General features: G+C 38.2%; 1 protein-coding gene across 1 annotated transcript in view; it reads left to right on the forward strand.

The window, feature by feature from the left end:
* The first annotated feature begins 476 nt into the window (after window positions 1–476).
* Window positions 477–25,901, forward strand: part of CSRNP3 (cysteine and serine rich nuclear protein 3) — a 209,479-nt gene continuing 184,054 nt past the window's right edge. The window contains exons 1-3 of the mRNA XM_049887346.1: window positions 477–504; window positions 2,536–2,690; window positions 23,859–24,026. The gene's annotated coding sequence lies outside the window, so the exon portion shown is untranslated. The remainder of the gene's footprint in view (window positions 505–2,535; window positions 2,691–23,858; window positions 24,027–25,901) is intronic.

Consider the following 25,901-nt stretch of genomic DNA (forward strand, 5'->3'; position numbering starts at 1 on the left):
GTTCTGTCTCAGCCTCCTCTGTTTACATATCGGAATGTACAATGAGGAGGAATATTTGTGTCACTGAGAAAAATCAGGGGAGGCTGCAAAAATAGGCAACTTACCTAGATTTTATCTTGAGTGTTTTACTTTGATTTTGGGTGGGTGGGGCATTGATAAACCTTATATTCCTAAACCCAAAGCAAGACATTTTACTTCAGCAGAGTTCACCTACAGATATTTTCCATAGTTTGGAACTATTCTTTGAAATATCTTTTATCTCTGCTTTCCTCTCCATATTCCTTTTCTCTACTCCCTTTTTCTCTCCCAGCTGCAGGGATTTGTCCTCTAAAAGAGTGGGGGGTGGGAGGGAACAAGGATGGAAGCAAAGCAGGGAGCATGAGCCAGAGAATGCCAGGATCTGGCTTTTGTTATTGGTTGGCTGCAGTGTGATGGATAGACGAGGGAGGCGTGAACTCTTCAGTCTGTTCTGAAGGAGCCGAAGTACAGAAACCATATTTACAGGTAAGAGGGATTTTTTTTTATAAGAGAAAGCTTCTCAGCTACTATTGAGACAATTTTATAATATGAAAATTATTCGGAAGACATTTCCCTAAAGTATGCGCCCTGCATTACTTGAGGAAGCTCTGCAGTGAGCTGTCCTTTCTCCCTGCAAAAGCTTCAGCTGATAAAAACACCAGAGGCATGTCTCATCCTGGGTAACTTTCTAAGCAAGTGTTACTGGAACAAAATTAATAGGTAATGAGCCATCATGTGAGTTTTATTTTGTTTTGTTTTTATTCAAGCTTATGTTAAAATGCGAATCACAGGAAGGACAAGGAAAGCTCAGTAAATTCCACAGGTCGTGAGAAAATGGAGCCTTCTCTGAATATACGATATAAAATTGCATGTGGTGTCTTTTCATATTTGCAGTGCAGTGAATGGCTTAGGAAAATAATTTTTCCAGATTGTAGACTCTTTTGGTGCTAATTTATAATTAATAAGTGCGTTTAAGTCCTGTAACTTACTGCTGTTTATACATCTCTTGCCATTGAGCAATTGTATATTTTATTCAGTAAGTTTTAAGCTTATAGGATAATTCAACAACTGCCAATCTATATTTAGGAACATGCATGGGACATTTTTGTTTTAGCAGCTCGGAAACCTAATTGTGAAGGATTAAACATTGCTGTAAAAAAAAAAAAAGCAGCATTTCAATAGGCAAGTTTCATTGATAGCTTCATTTATCAATCGAATTATATCTAGATGGGAATTCCATCACAGTATCTATTTTGTTGGTAATATGCCTAGGGTAATATTTTTTTGAACAGCTCTAAAGTTAAAATTTTACTTTGTCAGCTGCTTATGTCTTCTAATACTGCCTTTTATTTTTCCTTAGGGAATATAAGGGAGAGTTCTAAATATGTAGAATAAATGACACACATATACTAAACACATATGACAAGTAATTTTGCTACCAGCCCCATAATTCTATAGTTATTTGAATTCATATGTATCGGTAATTCAAGGGTGGAAGAACTTCACTACAATCTAGCTTCTTTTAATAAAGATTATTACTGATTCGGGCACACTGGCAATCAACTAATACCTGTTGATTTTAATAATAAAATAAAGGTCTTTCAGTGATGTAAGTAATTTGTTCATTAATATTTTTAATACTTCTTTCAAAAAGAATACTTCTTTCAATAGAAATGACAATGTATAATTTCTAAGAATTTTTTTGTCTCGGTTTTACTTTTTTATTTTGTTTATTTTGAAAGATTGGTTTTTGTCTTTGAATCAGAAGACAAAAAACACAATGGTTCTTACAAAATCAAAAAAAGGTGAGGGGGAGAAAAACTACTGAACATTGGATAAAGACTAACTAAATGAATGGGGAACTTCCTTAAACTTCTAAAAGTACTGAATATACTTAAAGGCATTTTTTTACACACTTAGGTGTCATGTTGACTTGTAAATACTCTTGGATGATCAATTTTGAAGTTTTTCTGTACTTCAAAAATCATTATATAATACTAAAATTTTGCCTGGTTTCTAATTCTTGATACATTTTTCTCACCTTGGTTTTGAAAATAAAATAACTGTTAAAACTAATCCAAACTTCCAGACTGAATTTTAAGGTGATCCATAACGCCAGATTCATCTTCTAAAGTGTGTTAGAGGAAATAATCCACTGCAGTTATATAGTTTTTTAAATTATGAATTCTGAGTAAGCCACCTCCAGGAATGAAGGCGAACTGATGAAAATTAGAGAGCAGAGTTCCACATGGTTTTAAATTATTCTGTTTCCTTGGAAACCAGCTGCTGCAGATGCATTTTGCTTTCTTTGGCTAAAAATATCATCCTTTTAATAATCGCTAAGGGAAAGGTTCTGAATAATAGATGTATTGTTGCTGCTTTTTATAATTTCCTTAATGGTTCACATATTTTGGATGAAAAGTAGATAAACCCTTTCTCAATCAGCATTTCCTATCAGCCACTGGCAGACGTCTGCAAGTCTTAGAAAAATGAGATAACTGGTAGCTTTTACTGCAGAGTCTACAGGAAAAAGAGAGAGCATGTGTGTGCTGGAGTGGAGGCAGGAGAGAAAACAGCACATGAAAGAAAACAGTTAAGAGGTTCCTGTCCAAGTGAAGGATGAAACAGAGCAAATGAAAACCATGTATGTCTGCTCTGTGAGAGACGGCAAGGTGAGACCATTTGTTCTTTCTTGGGTGCAAACATTTAAATGTAAGTTTTTAATATAGATCACTCTATTTACACAACTTTGTCTCCTTTTGCACAATACTTTCTGTCCTCTTTCTCTTTATGCTTGTAGTGGTTAATAATATACCGGGGAAGGCAAGAAATTAAGAAACATTAAAGTCGTTTTTATCACCAAAAGAAAAGCTTGAGATGTATTTTTAAGCTATAGATAAAACCCAGTGCTGTTGAGTCGATTCCGACTCATAGCTATAGATAGTGAGGACTATTAAACATGTATTTTGATATTTTAGATTAAGGATATTTTTAAGCTAAATGTCCACACCGTGTTTCATTGACTTAGTCATTTCCTTACCTATGCAGTCTAATACAGAAAAAATTATACATTGCAACACCTGAAAAATTCTTTGTCTTAATATTATTAAGGGAATTTATTTGAAATTCAGTAAGAATTATCATAAATGCAAGTGTATATTTTTTGCTGTATTTGAGACATTTTTGCTTTATTTGAAAATAAAACATCATTTTATGTGATTTTCTCTGTAAGTAAAAAAGAAAACAATCACAACCATGATCGTATTTTATCCTGGGCAATTTCTTAAATTAAAACATTTTTATTATAAAACTGTACACTTTAAAGACAGCGCTGTCATCCCGTGCACAGTTTTTTTTTCTCTTCCTGCTGTTTGTTGAGAGGAAAAATCACCATAACACTATTATAACTTTCCCAATATTTTTATTATAATTCAGGTGAGATTCTTAACTGTATTTTTTTTCTTTTACTATTCATTTCCATGTTTTTGACATATAATAGTTTATATTCATAGTATTAACTTTAATCTATGAGATTTCTTGTTACCAAGGTAGCAAATAAAGTACCACATGCTTAAACCATCTTTTAAAATATTTACTATCTAGCCAATATATTATTTAAAGTTAAATTAATTTGGCCTGTCAGTACATTATTTTCCAAAAAGAGTTAAGGTAGTGGGAAGTACTGAGTTTTTATCAATAACATGAGCAAAGCATTTTCAGTGGCAGTACTCTCAGCATAAACACAGATGACATTAAAGAGCATAAAAAAATGGATTAATAAATGGATTAGGTGACCTGTACAAATAACCCCTATTTCAGGCACTATCAAATTTATCAGATACTTTCAGATTCCTGAAAACTATGCATTGCATCGTCCTCCTTTAAACTACAGATAATTTAAAAATCCATTTTAATGGTACTATCTATTTATGACTTCATACGTCTGTATTTGCTAAAAGTAGCTTGCTAGATTCATAGGTGAGTTTATATTGGCCTCTTAGGTCTCTTAAAATGTATTCAGGAAAATGAAATATTTAATAGCTTCCCTTCAAATATAGGTATACAACTTTACATGTGTAATGGAACTATGCCAATTTGGCAAATAACCCCACATTGCTGGAAATAGAGGGGTGGAATTTACAAGAAATGGAAATAACACTAGGGTAAGAAAGCTTGGGTTAGGTTTCACATTGTCCAAATTGTACTATGTACTAAAGTAATTCAGGCAAAAGTAAAATCACATGAACGTTTGTACTATGGTAGACCATAACTTAAAAATATTATTGATCAGATATCATTCTTGACTTAATATATATTTAATACCTGGTAGTTTAATATAGGAGCCCTGGTGGTGTGTGGTTAAAAGTTCGGCTGCTAACCAGAAGGTCTGCAGTTCAAATCCACCAGCCACTCCTTGGAAGCCCTGTAGGGCAGTTCTACTTTGTCCTATAGGGTCACTGTGAGTCAGAATCAACTCGGGGGAAATGGGTGGAATTTAATATAGGACCTTTTTAGGTAGAGAAAGTGTTGATGCAAAGCAGTATATTTATTGCTCCTTAATTATATTTTGGAAATCCAGGAGCAAGGAATGGATTTGATTATCGAGCTAATGATCAGATTTGAATATCTCAGTTAGTTAGTTGGGCAAATCATTCAATTTCTAAAACAATTGTTTAGAAATCAGCTGTTATGATAGTCTAAATAGACCTAAAAATCACTGAATATGTACACTCTGAAAATACAGACTCAATATAACTTCTCAGTCATTTTAACTCAGGGTTATGATGATCTTGACAAATGTCAATGCTAATTCTAAGGATCACCCATTAACAAGAAAAGTACTTGAACGTGAGATTTAACATTCTCATTCATTTTAGTCTCATGGTCAAAAAGGTAGATAGTAGCCAGGAAATTTATTTCCAGAGAGCCCTTACACTTTCGTTAGATCAAGAGCTGAAGATGCTACCTTCAAGAAAGAGAAAAGGCGGTGCTCACAACACATTTCTCTATTTTTCCTGACTCATATGAAAACTCATAAAAATGACATAGCTTTAAAAACTACCAACCACCAGCTAAAATACTTCCTTATGCAAATTTTTACGTCTTTAAACAATATTTACTATAAAGCCCTTTGGTAATAATCTTTAAACCTTAAACCAAAAATATCCCCTGAAGTTTCCTTAAAACCAAACTATAGTTTAGCTTAACTAGTAAAAAAAAGACCTACCTTGAGCATTATGCTGTTTTAAGAGTTACCTACATGGGATCAAGCTGACAAAAGCAACTCAAAAGGTTAGATAGGAACCTTAGGTGGCACTGAGTTTATGTCAATGAGAGAGGAACAACTCAGTGAGAATGGTTGTACAACTCCAAGAATGTGATCAATGTCACTAAATTGTCCATGCAGAAACTGCTGAATTGGTGTGTGTGCATGTTTTGGTTTTTTTTTAGTTTTTATTGTACTTTAAGTGAAAGTTTACAGATCAAGTCATTCTCTCATACAAAAATTTATATACACCTTGCTATATACTCCTAATTGCTCTCCCCCAGTGAGACAGCCGGCTCCTTCCCTCCACTCTCTCTTTTCATGTCTATTCCGCCAGCTTCTAACCCCCCTACCCTCTCATCTCCCCTCCAGATAGGGGATGTCAACATAGTCTCAACTGTCTACTTGATCCAAGAAGCTCATTCTTTACCAGCATTTTTTCTATCCCATTGTCCAGTCCAATCCCTGTCTGAAGAGTTGACTTTGGGAATGGTTCCTGTCTTGGGCTAACAGAAGGTCTGGGGGCCATGACCACCAGGGTCCTTCTAGTTTCAGTCAGACCATTAAGTCTGGTCTTTGGGATCTGCATCCCACAGCTCTCCTGCTCCCTCAGAGGTTCTCTGTTGTGTTCCCTGTCAGGGCAGTCATCGGTTGTAGCTGGACACCATCTGGTCTTCTGGTCTCAGGCTCATGTAGTCTCTGGTTCATGTGGCCCTTTCTGTCTCTTGGGCTTGTAATTACCTTGTGTCCTTGGTGTTCTTCATTCTCCTTTGCTTCATGTGGGTTGAGACCAATTGATGCATCTTAGATGGCCTTTTGGTAGTGTTTAAGACCCCAGACACCACTCTCCAAAGAGGGATGCAGAGTGTTTTCTTAATAGATTTTCTTATGCCATTTGATTTAGATGTCCCCTGAAACCATGGTCCCCAAACCCCCGCCCCTGCTGCATTAGCCTTCAGAGCATTCAGTTTATTCAGGAAACTTCTTTGCTTTTGGTTTAGTCCAGTTGTGCTGATCTCACCTGTATTGTGTGTTGTCTTTCCCTTCATCTAAAGTAGTTCTTATCTACTATCTAATTAGTGGAAACCCCTCTCCCTTTCTCTCTCCCTCCCCCCTCTCATAACCGTCAAAGAATATTTTCTTCTCTGTTTAAACTATTTCTCAAGTGCTTATAATAGTGGTCTCATACGATATTTGTCCTTTTGCAACTAATTTCACTCAGCATAATGCCTTCCAGATTCCTCCATGTTGTGAAATGTTTCACAGATTCATCACTGTTCTTTATCGATGCATAGTATTCCATTGTGTGAATATACCATAATTTATTTATCCATTAATCCTTTGATGGGCACCTTGGTTGCTTCCATGTTTTTGCTCTTGTAAACAATGCTGCAATGAACGTGGGTGTGCATGTATCTGTTTGTGTAAAGGCTCTTATTTCTCTAGGATATATTCCAAGGAGTGGGATTGCTGGTAGTTCTATTTCTAGCTTTTTAAGGAAGAGCCAAATTGATTTCCAAAGTGTTTATACCATTTGACGTTCCCACCAGCAGTGTACAAGTGTTCCAATCTCTTCATAGCCTCTCCAACATTTATTATTTTGTGTTTTTTGGATTAATGCCAGCCTTGTTGGAGTGAGATGAAATCTCATTGTAATTTTGATCTGCATTTCTCTAATGGCTAATGATAGTGAACATTTCCTCATATCTCTGTTACCTACCTCAATGTCTTCTTTAGTGAAGTGTCTATTCATATCTTTTGCCCATTTTTTTAAAATAATTTTTATTGTGCTTTAAGTGAAAGTTTACAAGTCAAGTCAGTCTGTCACATATAAGCTTATATACACCTTACTCCATACTCCCACTTACTCTCCCCCTAATGAGTCAGCCTGCTCCCTCCTTCCAGTCTCTCCTTTTGTGACGGTTTTGCCAGTTTCTAACCCTCTCTACCCTCCCATCTCCCCTCCAGACAGGAGACGCCAACACAGCCTCAAGTGTCCACCTGATACAAGTAGCTCACTCTTCATCAGCATCTCTCTCCAACCCATTGTCTAGACCCTTCCATGTCTGATGAGTTGTCTTTGGGAATGGTTCCTGTCCTGGGCCAACAGAAGGTTTGAGGACCATGACCGCCGGGATTCCTCTAGTCTCAGTCAGACCATTAAGTATGGTCTTTTTATGAGAATTTGGGATCTGCATCCCACTGTTCTCCTGCTCCCTCAGGGGTTCTCTGTTGTGCTCCCCATCAGGGCAGTCATCGGTTGTGGCCGGGCATCATCTAGTTCTTCTGGTCTCAGGATGATGTAAGTCTCTGGTTCATGTGGCCCTTTCTGTCTCTTGGGCTCATAGTTATCGTGTGACCTTGGTGTTCTTCATTCTCCTTTGACCCAGGTGGGTTGAGACTGATTGATGCATCTTAGATGGCCGCTTGTTAGCATTTAAGACCCCAGACACCACACTTCAAAGTGGGATTCTTTTGCCCATTTTTAATTGGATTATTTGTCATTTTGCAGTTGAGTTTTTCCAGTATCATGTAGATTTTAGAGATCAGGTGCTGATTGGAAATGTCATAGCTAAAAACTTTTTCCCAGTCTGTAGGTAATCTTTTTACTCTTTTGGTGAAGTCTTTGGATGAGCATAGGTGTTTGATTTCTAGGAGCTCCCAGTTACCTAGTTTTTCCTCTGCCTTGTTAGTAGTGTTTTGTATATTGTTTTTGCCATGTATTAGGGCTCCTAACATTGTCCCAATTTTTTCTTCCATGATCTTTATTGTTTTAGATTTTATATTTAGGTCTTTGATCCACTTTGAATTAGTTTTTGTGCATGGTGTGAGGTATGGGTCTTGTTTCAATTTTTTTGCAGATGGATATCCAGTTATTCCAGCACCATTTGTTTAAAAGACTGTCTTTTCCCCATTTAACTGTTTTGGGGCCTTTGTCAAATATCAGCTGCTCATCTATGGATGAATTTATGTCTGGATTCTCAATTCTGTTCCATTGGTCTATGTATCTGTTGTTGTACCAGCACTAGGCTGTTTTGACTACTGTGGGAGTATAATAGGTTCTAAAATCAGGTAGAGTGAGGCCTCCCACTTTGTTCTTCTTTTTCAGTAATGCTTTACGTATCCAGGTCCTCTTTGGTGTGTGTTTTGCTGTGTATGTTCCCAACAACAACAAAATAAATAGAACTTAGGGAAAAAAAAAAACACCCTCTGGTAAACACTCATTTCATGTATTCCCTTTTGAATAATTCAGTCTTACATTTATCCTAGAATCATAGGAATAGCTTTAGAGATAATTTTTTGCTGGATCCCTCATTTTTTACCTTTGAAGAAACAAAAGCCGAGAGGAACAGTTTTCTTTTTTTAGGGAGTGGGGGACAGAATTTGTTCATGCAATATTACATCAGCTGTATACTATGCGTTTGTATTAAATAGTGGATACGTTGCATTAATTACTGGATGAAAGAGATGCAGTTTAGGATGTCTTGGGAATAAGTGAAAAGCATGGTGTGGCCAGACTACCTCCAATGCCTAACAGCACAGGGATTCTAGAGATGCACACACTTCTCCGTGCTTCCACTGTGGGCTGCCCTTCTTTAGACCAGTGCTTGCTATCCTTTAAGCCTAACGGCTTTGATTTACTATCACAGACTCGTCGACTTTCTGTGAGTTTGTTGTTACGTCAAAAAATGCACTTTAGTTTTGCAGTAAGTATTGATACACACTTAGTTGCTGTCACATTGTCAATGTATCATCATGTGTTTAATAAATGAAACAAAAAGTTTCCTAAACATCCCTTGTAAATGTATTATACAAAGATTTTCATTTCCTTTTCTATCCCCAGGTTGGCTAGCCACAGAAGATCAATATTTGTTATCAGTTGTTACCTAGTAATACTGGTTTTGATGCTGTCAGCATATTAAGGCAGAAGGATTCTGGGAAAAGTTCTTAAAAGTAAAAAAAAAAAAAAAAAAAATGTTTTCTCAAAATCCCAGTCTTATAGCTCATAAAACTCATGCTTAAAATTTAAGGTGGTTCACCCACTGTGATATTCAACTCAGTAAGGGGCTCCAAGTAAACTCCCTCATGTTGCCTACTGAAGAAAGTCATCTAGATAAGCTTGAGGACACCATTACAGACTTCTATCTTCAGAGACATGTGCACAGCACAGGGCTGAGGAGAGCAGCTCCAGGACCCCCTCAGGCCTGTACTGTACTCCGTGCCATGGCTCCTTGGTATGGTCATTACAGCCACTTCTTTGACCTCCCTAGAGCCTTTACTCTCTAAATTAGAATTCTTCGTGGCAGAGTGTTTTGTTTCATCTCTGTATCAGCAACATCTAATACAATGCCTGGCACATAGTGTATGCCCAAAATGATTTTACTGATTGAATAAATAAGTGAATAATCTTGACAGATATACAGTACATCTAGGCTTTTTTGTACCTTTCCGATGACAGGCACTCACTAGCTACTAAGGCAGTCCCTGTTTTTCATGTTCTTTTTTGTTAATACTCATCAATATGACAACTTCATTTCAAGTAAACATCATCAAGCCACACAAAATTTTGTACTGCAGATTTGTTATGCGCAAACTCCGTTTGATTTCTCCTACTTTAATAGGGGATTTCATGTACACACATTTCCCATTTCATGCGTCTCTGCCCTATGTGCTTTCATAATGGTGCTCCTCTGTTTCTGATACACACCTGCACACACACATGCACACACACGTCATCATCAAATATTAAATAAATGAGTTAATTGAAAATTGATGCGGTTAATTGTAATTGATATATTATCATATAGTGTAAACATTAAATGATGTTTGGGTAAGAAAAATATGATAACATCTGTTTTACCAATCTCTGAGAGCTCTAATATGCTGGTAGCCAATAAGCCCATTCTTTCTTGCATTGAGATTGTTCAGCAACATTTGATTAAAGTTAAAAGTGTTCTGCAGTGTTTCTATTCTGCTGTAGACCCTCTGTCTGCCATTTATTTTGTATTCTACTGAATAATTCTAAGCCATAATACCGGGCAAATGACCTTGCTGAATCAGCTACAAAGAAACCAAGGGCACATGGTGAGAGTTAACATGCTTGTTTTACTAGGGTTTAACATGCCTCAAGGTCGAGGTAAGCAGGTAATTTGGGACTGGTGGAAATCATTTGATATAAATGTCACAGTTGGATGGAAATGACCAAAAAAAGCAAGAGAATGGCATGGTATTTGGGAGTCTGAAGAGAAAGGAAGAGTAGTTGCCAATGTCCCATAAATGTGCTCACTTATTTGGAGACTGTACTATGATTATGGAGCCCTGGTGGCACAGTGGTTAAAGCACTAGGCTGCTAGCCAAACCCACCAGCTGCTCTGTGGGAGAAAGATGCGGCAGTTTGCCTCTGTAAAGATTTATAGCCTTGGAGACCCTAGGGTCAGTTCTACTGTGTCCTACCAGGTTGCTATAGGGTTGCTGTGAGTTGGAATTGGGTTTGGTTTTTGGGTTTGGTACTACGATGTACATGTATACCCCTCAAATGGATGATTCGGCCATCCAGTAGGCATTCCTGCTTCTAGAAATACGTCTTCTGAGCTAAATGAGGTATTGTAAATTTGGAATAGCTATTAGTTCTTTAGCAAGTATAGCATAATGATGATGGACTGCCTAAGACTTTGCAGTCAGACAAACTGTAGTTCAGGTCTGACCTTATAGGACAGAGTAGAACTGCCCCATAGAGTTTCCAAGGCTAAAATCTTCACAGACGTAGACTGCCACATCTTTCTCCTGCAGAGCAGCTGGTGGGTTTGAACCGCCAACCTTTCAGTTAGAGCCAGTGCTCAACTGCTGCACTACCAGGGCTCCTTACCACACTAGTCAAAGAGATATAAATTGGTAGGATGCTCCGGTAGTCAAATTGGCAATGTGTGTTGAAAGCCCAGTACTTCTACTTCCAAGAATTCATCCTGAAGATATAGTCAGAGGTAGACACAGAGAGATATGAAAAAAAATGTTAATTATAGTATAATTTATAATAATAGATACTTAAAAAGAAACCAGACATCTCCCTTTTGGTTAAATATTATGGCACAGCCATTCAGTGGAATACTATATAGCCTTAAAAATAGAAACAAATCAAACATGGTTTTAAAAAATATTCCATGAGAAGGGAACATGCTCACATTATAAATGGGGGAATTATAGGATACAAAATCACGTATATAGTCTCATCCAATTTCTGTGAAAACACCAAATACACACCTCTTTCCATCTCTTTCTTGGGCTGTGTTACAGTTAAGCTTCTGTGGCATGTCAGGATAGATCTGGGCTTGCTCACATGGCTGTAGGTCAAATCAGTCTTCTAGCAACTACTGAAGGAGCCCCAATATCCACGCTAGGGTGTGAGGTGACCTTTTGGCAAGAGAGTATTGTTCACAGGAAAGGGTCTGTCTGGTCATGTGCTTCTGCAAATATAAGAAGGGTAGGCTCAAAAGGAAGCCTTTGCATCAGTTCTCTGGTTTTCTGTGTTGCTGCCCCACTCAAGGCCTCTAAGTGCAAACACTGTGGCCTGGCCTCTCATTCCTAATTTACAGCTCTCCTGTATATGAAACCGACCAAATTACACTGTCAGCCAGAATTCTAGAGTATGGTTTTGTTTCCTTTTAGCTATAAGGTGAGGCATCCTGGTATATGTAATATGTACAAATGTGAGGCATACAAATTAACAATTATTGAGAGAGCACCTACAGTGCACATTATAACACTATAAAGTAGCTACTATTAGCCCCATTTTATAGATGAGAAAATTGAGGCTCAGGGACATTAAGGATGCCTAGATTTTTGAAGTAACTGGCTTCACCCTTTTCACCATCTCAGTAGTCCTGGTGGTTCCTTGGACTCTGTTAATTTTTGAAACTCTTGCCAGGGAAGTTAATGATAATGTAGTATGCATCACCACTCCTATATGTATGAAAGCAAATCAGCCATATTCAACATAGTTACAGTGCAGATTGCTTTTTTCTCCTAAGCTTTTTCCAACTCCAGCCTCTCAGATGTTAACTTTTTAATTAACAAATGAGCTTTAACTGGAAGACTCAGATGCCACCAAAGGTCTAGGCTGAAACAAGTCTTCCCATTTCCCTCTTGACCCAAGGGGAGATTTCCCAAACTCCATAAATTTGGAACTAGTGTCTCTCCATTGCTGTTGTTACGTGCTGTCAAGTTGGTTCCGACTCATAGCAACTCTGTGCACAACAGAATGAAACACTGCCCAGTCCTGCACCATCCTTACAATCGCTGTTATGCTTGAGCTCATTGTCGCAGCCATGGTGTCAATCCACCTTGTTGAGAGTCTTCCTCTTTTCTGCTGACCCTGTACTCTGCCAAGCATGATGTCCTTCTCCAGGGACTGATCCCTCCTGACAACATGTCCAAAGTGTGTAAGATGCAGTCTCGCCATCCTTGCCTCTAAGGAGCATTCTGGCCACACTTCTTCCAAAACAGATCTGTTCGTTCTTTTGGCAGTCCATGATGTACTCAATATTCTGCACCAACACCACTATTTAAAGGCATCAATTCTTTGGTCTTCCTTATTCATTGGCCAGCTTTCACATGCATATGATGCAATTGAAAATACCATGGCTTGGGTCAGGCGCACCTTAGTCTTCAAGGTGACATCTTTGCTGTTCAACACTTTAAAGAGATCTTTTGCAGCAGATTTACCCAATGCAATGCATCTTTTGATTTCTTGACTGCTGCTTCCATGGCTGTTGATTGTGGATCCAAGTAAAATGAAGTCCTTGGCAACTTCAATATGTTCTCCATTTATTATGATGTTGCTTATTGGTCCATTTGTGAGGATTTTTGTTTTCTTTATGTTGAGGTGCAATCCATACTGGAGGCTGTGGCCTCTAATCTTTGTTAGTAAGTGCTTAAGTTCTCTTCCCTTTTAGCAAGCAAGGTTGTATCATCTGCATAATGCAGGTCATTAATGAGTCTTCCTCCAATCCTGGTGCCCTGTTCTTCTTCATATAGTCCAGCTTCTTGGATAGTTTGCTCAGCATACAGATTGAAAAGGTATTGTGAAAGGATATAATCCTGACATACACCTTTCCTGACTTTAAACCAATCAGTATCCCCTTGTTCTGTCCAAACAGTTGCCTCTTGATCTATGTAAAGGTTCCTCATGAGCACAATTAAGTGCTCTGGAGTTCCCATTCTTTACAATGTTATCTGTAATTTGTTATGATCCACACAGTCAAATGCCTTTGCATAGTCAATAAAACACAGGTAAACATCCTTCTGGTATTCTCTGTTTTCAACCAGGATCCATCTGACATCAGTAATGATATCCCTGATTCCATGTCCTCTTCTGAAAGAAACCAGCCTGAATTTCTGGCAGTTCACCATCGATACACTGCTGCAGCCATCGATATACTGCTGACCCTAAAAATCGGGCTAATTTCTTCTATCTCTTGCTATTCTGTGACTCAAATTCTTGTTAAAAATCAATGCCCAGGCCTCTCAAGTCCCCAGATTGTTCATTTCTACTTCAGGAATTTTCCCCATCCTTCTCAGATTCTTTTTCTCCTATTCCACTTTCTCCCCATGTTTCCAGGACTGTTCAATCTGCGTTCACTTTCATTCACCTTTATCCTGCATCCATTTCCAGCCCCAACAATCTGCCCCACTCCTGTTCTAGTTTTTGCTAATCAATTTCTGGTAATTAACCCAAGTCCATGGTTATGTCTCAGCTATACAGCAAGTGTCTTTGTGATGGCAGAAAAAAGGGGAGATATAAAAATAAATATATAGTTGGGGAAGGTTACAACTTAGTATATTTGGGCTCTCTGGTGGGGCATTTAGTTGAAGTCCAATGACCACAAAATCTCAGCCATTATATGTTTTATTCTGCAAACTTGTCAGCAACAAATATTTATGGTTTTTGAGAGGACCTACGTATAGTTCAAGACTCTATTATATTTAGAAAAATAATTTCCATTGGTAGAAAGATCAGTGTACCCAACAATTGTAATATTTCTTTCCTCAAAATAGGGAACTATATTTTCACATTTATATTATTTAAGTAATCTGTCCTGATTCAGTAACTAATCCAGTTATTTCTTAATACAATACCACAAATTGAGTATATAAATTAATAGCTTATGATTTTCTACTACTCTTAAATACTAATAATTTCTGTCTTTTGAGTCACTAAGTGTATAAAATTAGTAAACTGTCATTTTAATTCAAAATCTAATTCTTATATTTGGTAGATGTACAAATTGTAACTATTTCCATATTAGGAGTAGTATTAAAATTATTTTATATCCTTCCCAAAAGCATTGTTGGGTATTTTGCTCTTGTTAGGTGCCGTCAAGTCAGCTCCAACTCATAAACCCTACGTACAACAAAACAAAAACTGCCCCATCCTGTGCCATCCTAACAATCATTGCTGTTTTAGCCCATTGTTGCAGCCACTGTGTCAGTCCATCTCACTGAGGATCTTCCTCTTTATCACTGATCGTCTATTTTACCAAGCATGATGCCCTTCTCCAGGGATTAGTCCCTCCTGGTAACATGTCCAAAGTATGTGAGACATCTCACCGTCCTCACTTCTAGGAAGCATTCTGGCTGTACCTCCAAGATGGATTTGTTCGTTCTTCTGGCAGTCCAAGGTATATTCAATCGTCTTTACCAACGCCATAATTCGAAGGTGTCTATTCTTCTTCGGTCTTCCTTATTCATTGTCCAGCTTTCACATGCAAATGAGGCATTTGAAAATACCATGACTTGGGTCAGGCACACATTAGTCCTGAAAGTGATACCTTTGATTTTTAACACTTGAAAGAGGTGTTTTGCAGCGGATTTGCCCAATGCAATACATCATTTGATTTCTTAACTGCCGCTTCCATGGACGTTGATTGTGGATCAAAGTAAAATGAAATCCTTGACAACTTCAATATTTTCTCCATTTATTATGATGTTGAATCCACCAGCTGCTCCGTGGAAACCCTAGGGACAGTTTTACTCTGTCCCATAGGGCCACTATGAGTGGAAACCAAGTTTGGGATTGGTTGGTTTATGATGTTGCTTATTGGTCCATTTGTGAGAAGTTTTGTTTTCTTTATGTTGAGGTATAATCCATACTGAAAGCTGGTCTTTGATCTTCATCAGTAAGTGCTTCAAGTCCTTCACTTTCAGCAAGCAAGATTGTGTCATCTGCATATCGCAAGTTGTTAATGAATCTTCTTCCAATCCTGATGTCCTGTTCTTCATCATATAGTCTGGCTTCTCAGACTATTGCTTAACGTATAGATTGAATAAATATGATGAAAGGATACAATGCCGACACACACCTTTCCAGACTTTAAACCATGTAGTATTCCCTTGCTGTATTCTAACAACTGCCTCTTGGTCTATGTACAGGTTCTTCTTGAGAACAATTAAGTGTTCTGGAATTTCCATTCTTCACAACGTCACCCATAATTCGTTATGATCCACACAGTCGAATGTCTTTGCATAGTTGAGAAAACACAGGTAAACAACTTTCTCGTAGTCTTTGCTTTTAGCTAAGATCCATGTGACATCAGAGAAGATATCCCTGGTTCCACCTCCTGTACTGAATCCAGCTTGAATTTTTGGCAGTTCCCTGTTGATGTACTGCTGCAACCATTTTTGAATTATTTTCAGCAGAATTTTACTTGCATGTGATGTTAATAATATTTGATAATTTCCCCATTCTATTGGTTCACCTTTTTTTGGAATGGGCACAGATATAGATCTCTTCCATTCAGTTGGCCAGGTAACTGCCTTCTGAATTTCTTGGCAGAGACAAGTGAGTGCTTCCAGCATTATGTCCGTTTATTGAAACATCTCAATTGGTATTCCATCAATTCCTGGAGCCTTGTTTTTCACCAATGCCTTCAGCGCAGCTTGGACTTCTTCCTTCAGTACCATCGGTTTTTGGTCATATGCTACCTCCTGAAATGGTTGCATATTGACCAATTCTTTTTGGTACTGTGATTATGTACTCCTTCCATCATCTTTTGATGCTTCCTGCCTCTTTCAGTATTTTCCCCATAGAATCCTTCAATATTGGTATTCAAGGTTTGAAATTTTTCTTCAGTTCTTTCAGCTTGACAAATGCTCAGTGTGTTCTTCCCTTTTGGTTTTCTTACACCAAGCCTTTGCACGTTTCATTATAATCCTTTACTTTGTCTTCCCGAGCCACCCTTTGATATCTTCTGTTCAGCTGTTTTATTTCATCATTTATTCTATTCATTTTAGCTACTCTACCTTTAAAAGCAAGTTTCAGAGTTTCTTCTGACATTATTTTGGTCTTTTTTTTCTTTCCTGTCTCTTTAATGACCTCTTGCTTTCTTCATGTATGATGTCCTTGATGTCATTCCACAACTTGTCCGGTCTTCGGTCCTTAGTGTTCAATGTTTCAGACCAATTCCTGAGATGATCCCCAAATTGAGTGGGGTATACCAAAGGCCATACTTTGGCCCTTGCGGACTTGTTTTAATTTTCTTACTTGAACTTGATATGAGCAATCAATAATTTGCTCTGCAGTGGCCCCTAGCCTTGCTCTTACTGATGATATTGAGCTTCTCTATTGTCTCTTTCCACAGATGTAGTTGATTTGACTCTTATGTGTTCCTTATGGTGAAGTCCATGTATGCAGTCACTGTTTATGTTATTCAAAAAAGGTATTTCTACTGAATAGGTCGTTGGTCTTGTAAAATTCTATCAGGTGATCTTCGGTGTCTTTTCTATCACCATGGACATATTTTCTAACTACCAGTTCTACTTCTTTGTGTCTAATTTTCACATTCCAATCACCAGTAATTATCAATGCATCTTGATTGCATTTTTAATCAATTTCAAACTGCAGAAGTTGCTAAAAATCTTTAATTTCCTCATTTTTAGCATTGGTGTTTCATGTATAAACTTGAATAATAATCATATTATCTGGTCTTCTTTTAAGAGTATGGATACTATCCCATCAATTTTTTTTAGAAGTTAATTTCCATGTCCTTCTTCCTAGTCTGTCTTAGTCTGGAAGCTTCAGTGAAACCTGTCCACAATGGGTGACCCTGCTGGTATTTGAAATACCAGTGACATAGCTTCCAACATCACAGTAACACATAATCTACCATAGTACAATGAACTGACAGAGGAGTGGTAGATATTGGATATAGGGTCAGTAATAAAACAGTATTCTCATTAGATAAAGGAAACCTAATAAGAGACTGTTTCTTCAACCTAGGAAACACAAGGCTTTGTTAGGAAACTCTGAATAGGATTCTGAAACTTTTGACTTTGAACATATACACAGGTATTTTCATTGTTTAGGTGCTTGAAAATGTAAGTCATCTGTATGTCTTTTCTTTTGCTAACACTTTTTTCCAAGCATGTACTCTCAAAAACAGCATTCTGTGTTATTTGATGATTCTTAATGTTGTTTAAAGGAGCCCTTGTGGAGCCATGGTTAAGTGCTGGGCTGCTAACCTAAAGGTCAGCAGTTTGAACCCACCAGCTCTGCAGGAGAAAAGACCTGTCGATCTGCTCCCCGTAAAGATACGGCCTTGAAACCCCTATGGGAAGCGTCATGGACTGAATTGGGTCCCCTAAAAATGTGTGTCAATTTGGCTAGGCCATGATTCCCAGAGTTGTGTGATTGTCGACCATTTTGTCATCTGATATATTTTTCCTGTGTATTGTAAATTCTGTCTCTCTGATGTTAATGAGATGGGACTATCGGCAGTTATGTTAATGAGGCAGGACTCAATCTACAAGATTGGATTGTGTCTCAAGCCAATCTCTTTTGAGATGTAAAAGAGGAGCAAGCAGAGAGACATGGGGACCTCATATCACCAAGAAGGCAGTGCTGGGAGCAGAGTGCATCCTTTGGACCCGTGGTCCCTGTGTCTGAGAAGCTCCTAGACACGGGGAATATTGATGATGAGGACCTTCCTCCAGAGCCAATGGAGAGAGAGGGCCTTCCCTTAGAGCTGACACCCTGCATTCGGACTTCTAGCCTACTGGACTGTGAGAGAATAAGCTTCTGTTCATTGAAGCCATCCACTTGTATTTCTGTCACAGCAGCACTAGATAACTAAGACAGGGAGTTCTATTCTGTTCTATAGGATCGCTATGAGTCAGAATGGACTTTATGACACACAACAACAACCAATACAATATTGTTTAAGATTGCTTTCACTTGACTATGTGGATGGAACAAACTTAAAAAAGAACATTCATAATAACTCTCTTCTCCCCCAGTTGTCCTCCCTTCCCACTTATTACCGCAAACATCTGAATGGGAGTCGAATCTCAATCTTTCTCACAATTTAGATTCTCCTGCATGATCTCACTGTCTGTTGCCATGGAAATAATTGCAGCATAGAAATTTTGGTAATACAAGTGCGCCACTGTGGAATCACATTGGCTAACACTAAGCAGGATGAATCTCTCTTGCTTGCTCACTTACTCTATCTCTGACACACACACACACACACACACACACACACACATCCCAAACATCTCCTATAGTTTTGTGTTTACTCAAATATGTAATCATATGGCTCAATCTCTGCCTCTGAAGACTTTATGTCAGATTCTTCAGGGACTCCGGAGACTAAAAGTATAAATGTGAGAAAATTTAACAAATCCACACAAATTATTTACATTGATTTAATACAGATTGAGCATCAATTAAACACCTTTCTAGTGTAACAATCATCCAATAGTTCCCTATAGCTAACAAACATAAGGTATGATAACATAAAAAATATCCCATCAACAGCTCTCAGGTCCTTAGGAGATTTTCTGCAATACTTCTAGAATTGCCACAAGTCACTTGAAGATAAAAGAGTCTGTCTAACCAAAGAAAGGTTATATTTGGTCATCATATATAGCAGGAGACTGTCTGGCTTTCAAATCCAGAGGCAGAGTCCTCTAATCCCTGCAGCAGCAGACAGTAGTCATATTTTTAAATTTTTTAAAATCTTGAATAAAATAGCCTTAGAAAGGATGGTGAGTAAAATATTAACTCTGCCTCCATTTTCCCATCAAGTACGTACCTGATAATGCTCACCATCTAAGTATTACACTTTCTTTACCAAATTAAAATAAGGACTCCTTTAGAGTGATAAAGAAAATTTTATTTTTTCTTTGTTAGTTTTAGTTGCCAGAGCCGCGCCACAGAGCAGTACAATATCCCAGAATTGGTCTTATTTGAAACATAGCAGGTTAGGTGGCCTTCAAGGTCATCAACTAATTGGAAAATCTAGATGGTTCTAGGGAAAATTAAGTAACCACATTGCTCTAAGAAGCACTTCCCCTTCCCTCCTCTTCTAACTTTTTTCAGTCTTTTCCTTCCTAAAAAAACTATTGACTTCTCCAAGGCTCTGACTTTTCAGGTCTTCTGACTTTACTGGTTCATGTGAGACACTGTGCCCTCCCAAGGTATCTTCTTTATTTCTAGACCTTTCCTTTCTCCCATAAAATCTACATTTCTATTGTTTTGGCATCTCTGTTTTCTTATGTGGTGACAAACTAATGAGTGGTTATTTTAAAATATGTCAAATCATGACACTCTACTACTCAAACCCTCTAGTGGCTTCCAACTCACCCAAGTCCTCATAGTAGCCTACTGACCTGTACACAGTCTAGCCCTTGGATACCTTTCTAACCTTGGCACACACCATTCATTCTGCCTGGAATGTTCTTCTCCCAGATGTCCAAATAGCCTGCTCCTCCTCCATGTCCCATACCTTCTCACTGCTACCTTAGCTTGTTATTGTTGTTAGGTGCCGTTGAGTCAGTTCTGACTCATAGCAACCCTGTGTACAATGGAACAAAACACTGCCCAGTCCTTCACCATCCTCCCGATCATTGTTATGCTTGAGCCCATTGTTGCAGCCTCTGTGTCAATCCATCTCATTGAGGGTCTTCCTCTTTTTTGATGACCTTCTAGTTTACTAAGCATGATATCCTTCTCTAGGGACGGATCCCTCCTGATATGTCCAAAGTACTTAAGACATGGTCTCATCATCCTTGCTTCTAAGGAGCATTCTGGTTATATTTATTCCAAGGCAGACTTGTGCATTCTTTTGGCAGTCCGCAGTATAACCAATATTCTTTGCCAACCACAATTCAAAGACATCAATTCTTCTTCTGTCTTTCTTATTCATTGGGAGCTTTCCCATGCACATGAGGCAATTGAAAACATCATGGCCTGGGTCAGGGGCACCTTAGCCCTCAAAGTGACATCTTTGCTTTTCCACACTTTAAATAGGTCTTTTCCAGCAGATTTGCCCAATACAATGCATCTTTTGATTTCTTGATTGCTGTTTCCGTGGCTGTTGATTGTGGATCCAAGTAAAATGAAACCCTTGACAACTTCAATCTTTTCTCCATTTTTCATGATGTTGCTTATTGGTCCATTTGTGAGGATTTTTGTTTTTTTATGTTGAGATGTACTCCATACTGAAGGCAGTGGTCTCTGATCTTCATCAGTAAATGCTTCAAGTCCTCTTCACTTTCAGCAAGCAAGGTTGTGTCATCTGCATAACACAGGTTGTTAGTGAGTCTTCCTCCCATCCTGATGCCCCGTTCTTCTTCATATAGTCCAGCTTCTCAGATTAATTGCTCAGCATACAGGTTGAATAAGTATGGTGAAAGGATACAACATTGACGCACACCTTTCCTGACTTTAAACTATGCAGTATCCCGCTTGTTCTGTTCGAACGACTGTTTCTTGATCTATGTACAGGTTCCTCATAAGCACAATTAAGTGTTCTGAAATTCCCGTTCTTCACAATGTTACCCATAATTTGTTATAATCCACATAGTTGGATGTCTTTGCGTAGTCAATAAAACACAGATAAACATCATTCTCGTATTCTTTGCTTTCAGCCAGGATCCATCTGACATCAGCAATGATATACCTGTTTCCACATCCTCTCCTGAATATAACTTGAATTTCTGGCAGTTCCCTGTCGATATACTGCTGCAGGCGCTTCTGAATGATCTTCAGCAAAATTTTACGTGTGTGACATTAATGATATTGTTCGATAATTTCTGCATTTGGTTGGATCACTTTTCTTTGTAATAGGCATACCAATCAATTAAAAATTGAATATTCTCTTTTGACCCACTGCATACTCCCTACACCACTTAACTGCTTATTTTTCTCCATAACATTTGCCTCCAGCTGACATGTTATATATTTTATTTACTTATGTTTATTGTTTGTCTACCTCTTCCCCAAACAACACCATTAAAGAATTTTTTCTTTCTATGTTGATATTTTGCCATTTCTCAGCACCACAATAGTACCTGGCACACAATAGAAGCTCAGTAAATGTTTATTCAATAAATAATAAATTACCCCTAAAAAAGAGCATACAAATGGATCTCTTTTGTATATAATGGCATAAATGGCTGAACAAGGGCACTCAAGATTCCCTTTCTCAACAACCTGAACTGAGAGATAATGAAAAAAAGGCATCAATTGGTGTTCAGGGTTGAGGCTGACAGGATACAAGGAGGTAGAGGCAGGTCTGTTAGGAGCCAAAACTGTGTGCTAGCTAGGGGTATGAGGAAAAAGAAAACACAGAAACAGGGAAAGCCAGTTGGCAGAGGGACCTGGAATACATAAGCCTCAAAGAAGTACAGCTCCTAACATCAAGGGACAGCATGAAGTCAATCAGGGAACAATAAGAGTCACCACTTCCAAGGTTACTACCTTTTTTTTTTTTTTAAAGTCACTGTAGTTGGACCTTGTTCCTGACTACCAGAAGGGCATGGATAGAACTATTATGTTGAGGTTCAGTGGCTTAAGATGTCACCTTTCCCTGGTAGTATATCTTCTGCAGGTATCATTTGTAAAATAAGTTTGTTTCCCCAACTGATACATCTGTAGTGAAAGGCATTTCAGGAACTGTGTTGGGCTGATGGGGAAGAGAATATTTTGACTGTTTAGTCTGTTAACACCTCCAAGTCACAGATTTAATCAAGTCATCTATCTTATAGAGCTAATCCAACTCAGAATTTAAATAATTTAAATGCAGTCTAAAAATTGCTTCTTTATAAACAGAATAAGGGGAAGGAGGATGGGAAATGTGAAACCCAAGGATGTAAATGATTGCTTCTGGATATGAATGGGGTACTAGCTATATTTTAGAGTAAGTTGTGAAAGCATAGCACCAAAATGACCAGGACCTCAGTAGCAGCTTCTTCATTTGGCCTATCCCTAGTTTACCACAGTTCACACTACTTACTACCCATTGCCTCGTTGATTATGGGTCCAAACTATCATTTGCCATTTATTATTGTGCTTGTACTATTATTTTCCTTAGGGTAGAGAGTATTTCTTGGTGTCTGTGTCACAGATAGAATCCTTGGGTGGTGCAGTTAGGCACTTAGCTACAAACTGGCAGGTTGACAGTTTGAATCCACTCAGAAACACCTTTGAAGAAAGGCCTGGCGATTTACTTCTGAAAGGTCATGACATTGAAAACTATGGAGCACAGTTATACTAGGAAACACATAGGGTCACCTTGAGTTGGAATTGAGTCCATGGCAACTTCTTTCTTTTTTAATGTTATAAATAACAGTAGAAAAACAAAAGAGAGGACTAAGATGGTTTCATAATTTTACTGTATCTGATCCTCTTTACTCATTGAGGTAACCTGCCATTGTAGGGAATTATGTTTGCAACCCCTAATCACCTTAACAGTCAGTCACTCAATAGCTATGAAGAAATTGTTATTCTAGAGCTTTAATAACTCATCTAAAGTAACATTAACAAAATTAAGGTGCATTCTACTACCTCTTACTGGCTTTCCCTGACCATGTTAATACAGAGAGTGAAGAGATTTAGATTATTTTATCTAGCAAAAGATTTAGGGATTGTGGTTGACATTGCATAAAATCTATTCAGCCAACCTCCTTTGCCACAGTATTCCCTGTAGTTGTGCTGAATTGACTGGAAATACAATAACGCATCTAAATTCTGCAGGTATAGCCATTCCTAGCAACCAATTTGATTTTTGATGGACGAAGAGCCCCAGGAGAGTAGATGCCTTTGTACCTGAGAAGAAAGAATTCCCAAGCAAGACAGACATGCCCTAATCAGTATGCTCCGGGTATGACAGCATGCAGTGAGTGATCTATTTCACTCTGAACTCTGGCTCTGTCAATGACAGTACAAGAGTTACTAGAACAAATGAAATAAATGTATTTGACTTCTGTTTTGACGTTTCAAAACACTGAACTGTATTTCCTTACGCAGCACTGTTATTCCACTTTCCTAATTTTGACTTTCTTTCTCTTGTAAGATACTGTTGTTGTCAGAATGGGAGTATGAGTATCAGTGAATCATAATAGAATTGTTCTCAACGAGTTTGAGCATTAGGGAAAGAATAATTTCTGCACAGATAGGATAATCTGACATGTGTGGTTCAAAAATTGCAGGCCCCCCCACCCAAATGACTCTGAGGCCTTGACTGTGCAGTCAGTGGTCAAATGTTTCAATGCTTCGTTGCTCCTGTTCCTGTTACAGGTACATGTGACAGCACTGCAGCTATGAGTGGAATTTTAAAGAGGAAGTTTGAAGAAGTTGACGGCTCCTCACCTTGCGCCTCTGTGCGGGAATCGGATGATGACGTTTTTAGCTGTGACAGTGCCGGCAGTGTTGATAGTGTCAGTCCATCCACTCCTCATTTTACCCGTGAGTATCTGGAGCTGCATTTCAGGTTGTGCTCTAAATTGTTTTGCTTGGGCAGTTCTTGGGGATTTTAGCTTTATCCCCTGGTTTGTATCTACTCCCAAAGTTTTCATCATACCAGACTTATTTGCCAAGCATGATGTCATTTCAGTTAATTAAGCCTCAGTAGTATACCCCTGTACATCTCTATGGAATGAGGATATGAGAGGCAGAAATGAGCCTAACTGAAGGTAAGCAGATAAATAGTAACTAGAAACGGCTTAATATGTGTCTTCAGCTTTCTGAAAGAGTCAGCTTTTTGAAATCTAATTGTGTGAGCTGTTTTGAACTTCTAATATTTGTTAATGATTGTAAACTATTTTCAGTGCTGTGTGCAACAGATTCATATCCTAGATGAAAACATGATGTTTGTTTTAAAGAGACTGCTGCTGTGAAATCAAAGTCTTGAGAACCCTGAGTTGTTTAGATGAGGTTTAATGTCTGAATAAGGGCTGAGTTCAGGAGCTAGAATAAGGGCACCTTCTAGATGTGTATACTTCTCCTAAGTTCTTACCATGAACGTTTATCTCGGTGTGATACGTTCTAACTTAAAATTCTACCCATTTCCAAATTGCATGGCTTGTAATAGATGCAAGTATGAAGGTTTTAAACAGGTGACTGTTTTCCAGTATCTCCATTTCCAGTAAACATGTTATAAAGGGAAGAGGGGTTCTAAAATTATTTTTTAAAACAGTAACATCATGCAAAGCAAAACAAATCAAGGGTAATAAAAGCCATGTGACTGTACTCACTAATGGGGTAAGTCGATAGAAAAACCAAAACCAATCCTGTTGCTGTCAAGTCAATTCTGACTCATAGCGACCCTATAGGACAGAGTAGAACTGCCCCGTAGAGTTCCCAAGGAGTGCCTGGTGGATTCGAACTGCCAGCCCTTTGGTTAGCAGCTGTAGCACTTAACCACTACGCCACCAGGGTTTCCAAGTGGATATAGACTTCCTTTTAAAGCTGCGTTCCATTAGCAAAGGTAAAAACCATCCAACACAAAAGGATATCATTTAAGAGATGCTATTTTTTTTCTCACAGTACTTTTTTCTAACATTGTTTTTCTGAAGCATTTGTACTTGGGGGTTTCAAACTCACAGGAACAGCCCTTTAAAATTCACACTGAAGTTCATACATTGTGGCTCTGTGGTTTCTGAAATTTGTTTTTAACCCTTCCCCCCCGAAAAACTCAAAATTTGTTTTGATATTTATGAATTCTCCCTCATCGTTATTAGAAGCATTTTAGATGATCTTTTGTATAAGAATTTTTAGCCTTTGCATTATTTATCTCTCAATTAGAGTAGAAGAACTTAATTATTTTTTATGAATCTGGAGATAGTACAAAAAAATAAATAGGAGATAAAGGGACACTTCGGGGAAGGGAGAAAACAATCGTTTTGAGGAAAAGAGTTTCCAGTTACACAAAATGGTTTTTGCCAGACAGTGGATTTGGGGGGGGCATATTTTTTATTTTTGTTTAAGGTTTGTATATAGCTTTTTCATAGCTTCCTCTCAATGACTATAACCTCGTGGAGGGTACTGACTTTACCTTTTATACCTTGTGACCACCCTTGGTGCCGAGAAGCATTTGAGGATGCTTAGAATTCTTTAATCAGTTAATGGATTAATTTCAGACAGTTCTTATAAACTGAAGAGAATGAGTCCACTGGATGTTCTCACCAGTGCGCATTTAAATTCAATACCCTCAGGAGAAGCTCTTAAGTGCTCTTTCCTTGTACCTTGGAGAGCTCTCCCTTTCCAAGCCCCTGAGCACTGCAGAACTACCTACTATTTCTGGGTCTTTTTTCCCTTTAACTACTCCTGAAAAACTTAGTC

This window comes from Elephas maximus, chromosome 6, assembly GCF_024166365.1.
Source record: "Elephas maximus indicus isolate mEleMax1 chromosome 6, mEleMax1 primary haplotype, whole genome shotgun sequence".
NCBI classification, from domain to species: Eukaryota; Metazoa; Chordata; class Mammalia; order Proboscidea; family Elephantidae; genus Elephas; species Elephas maximus.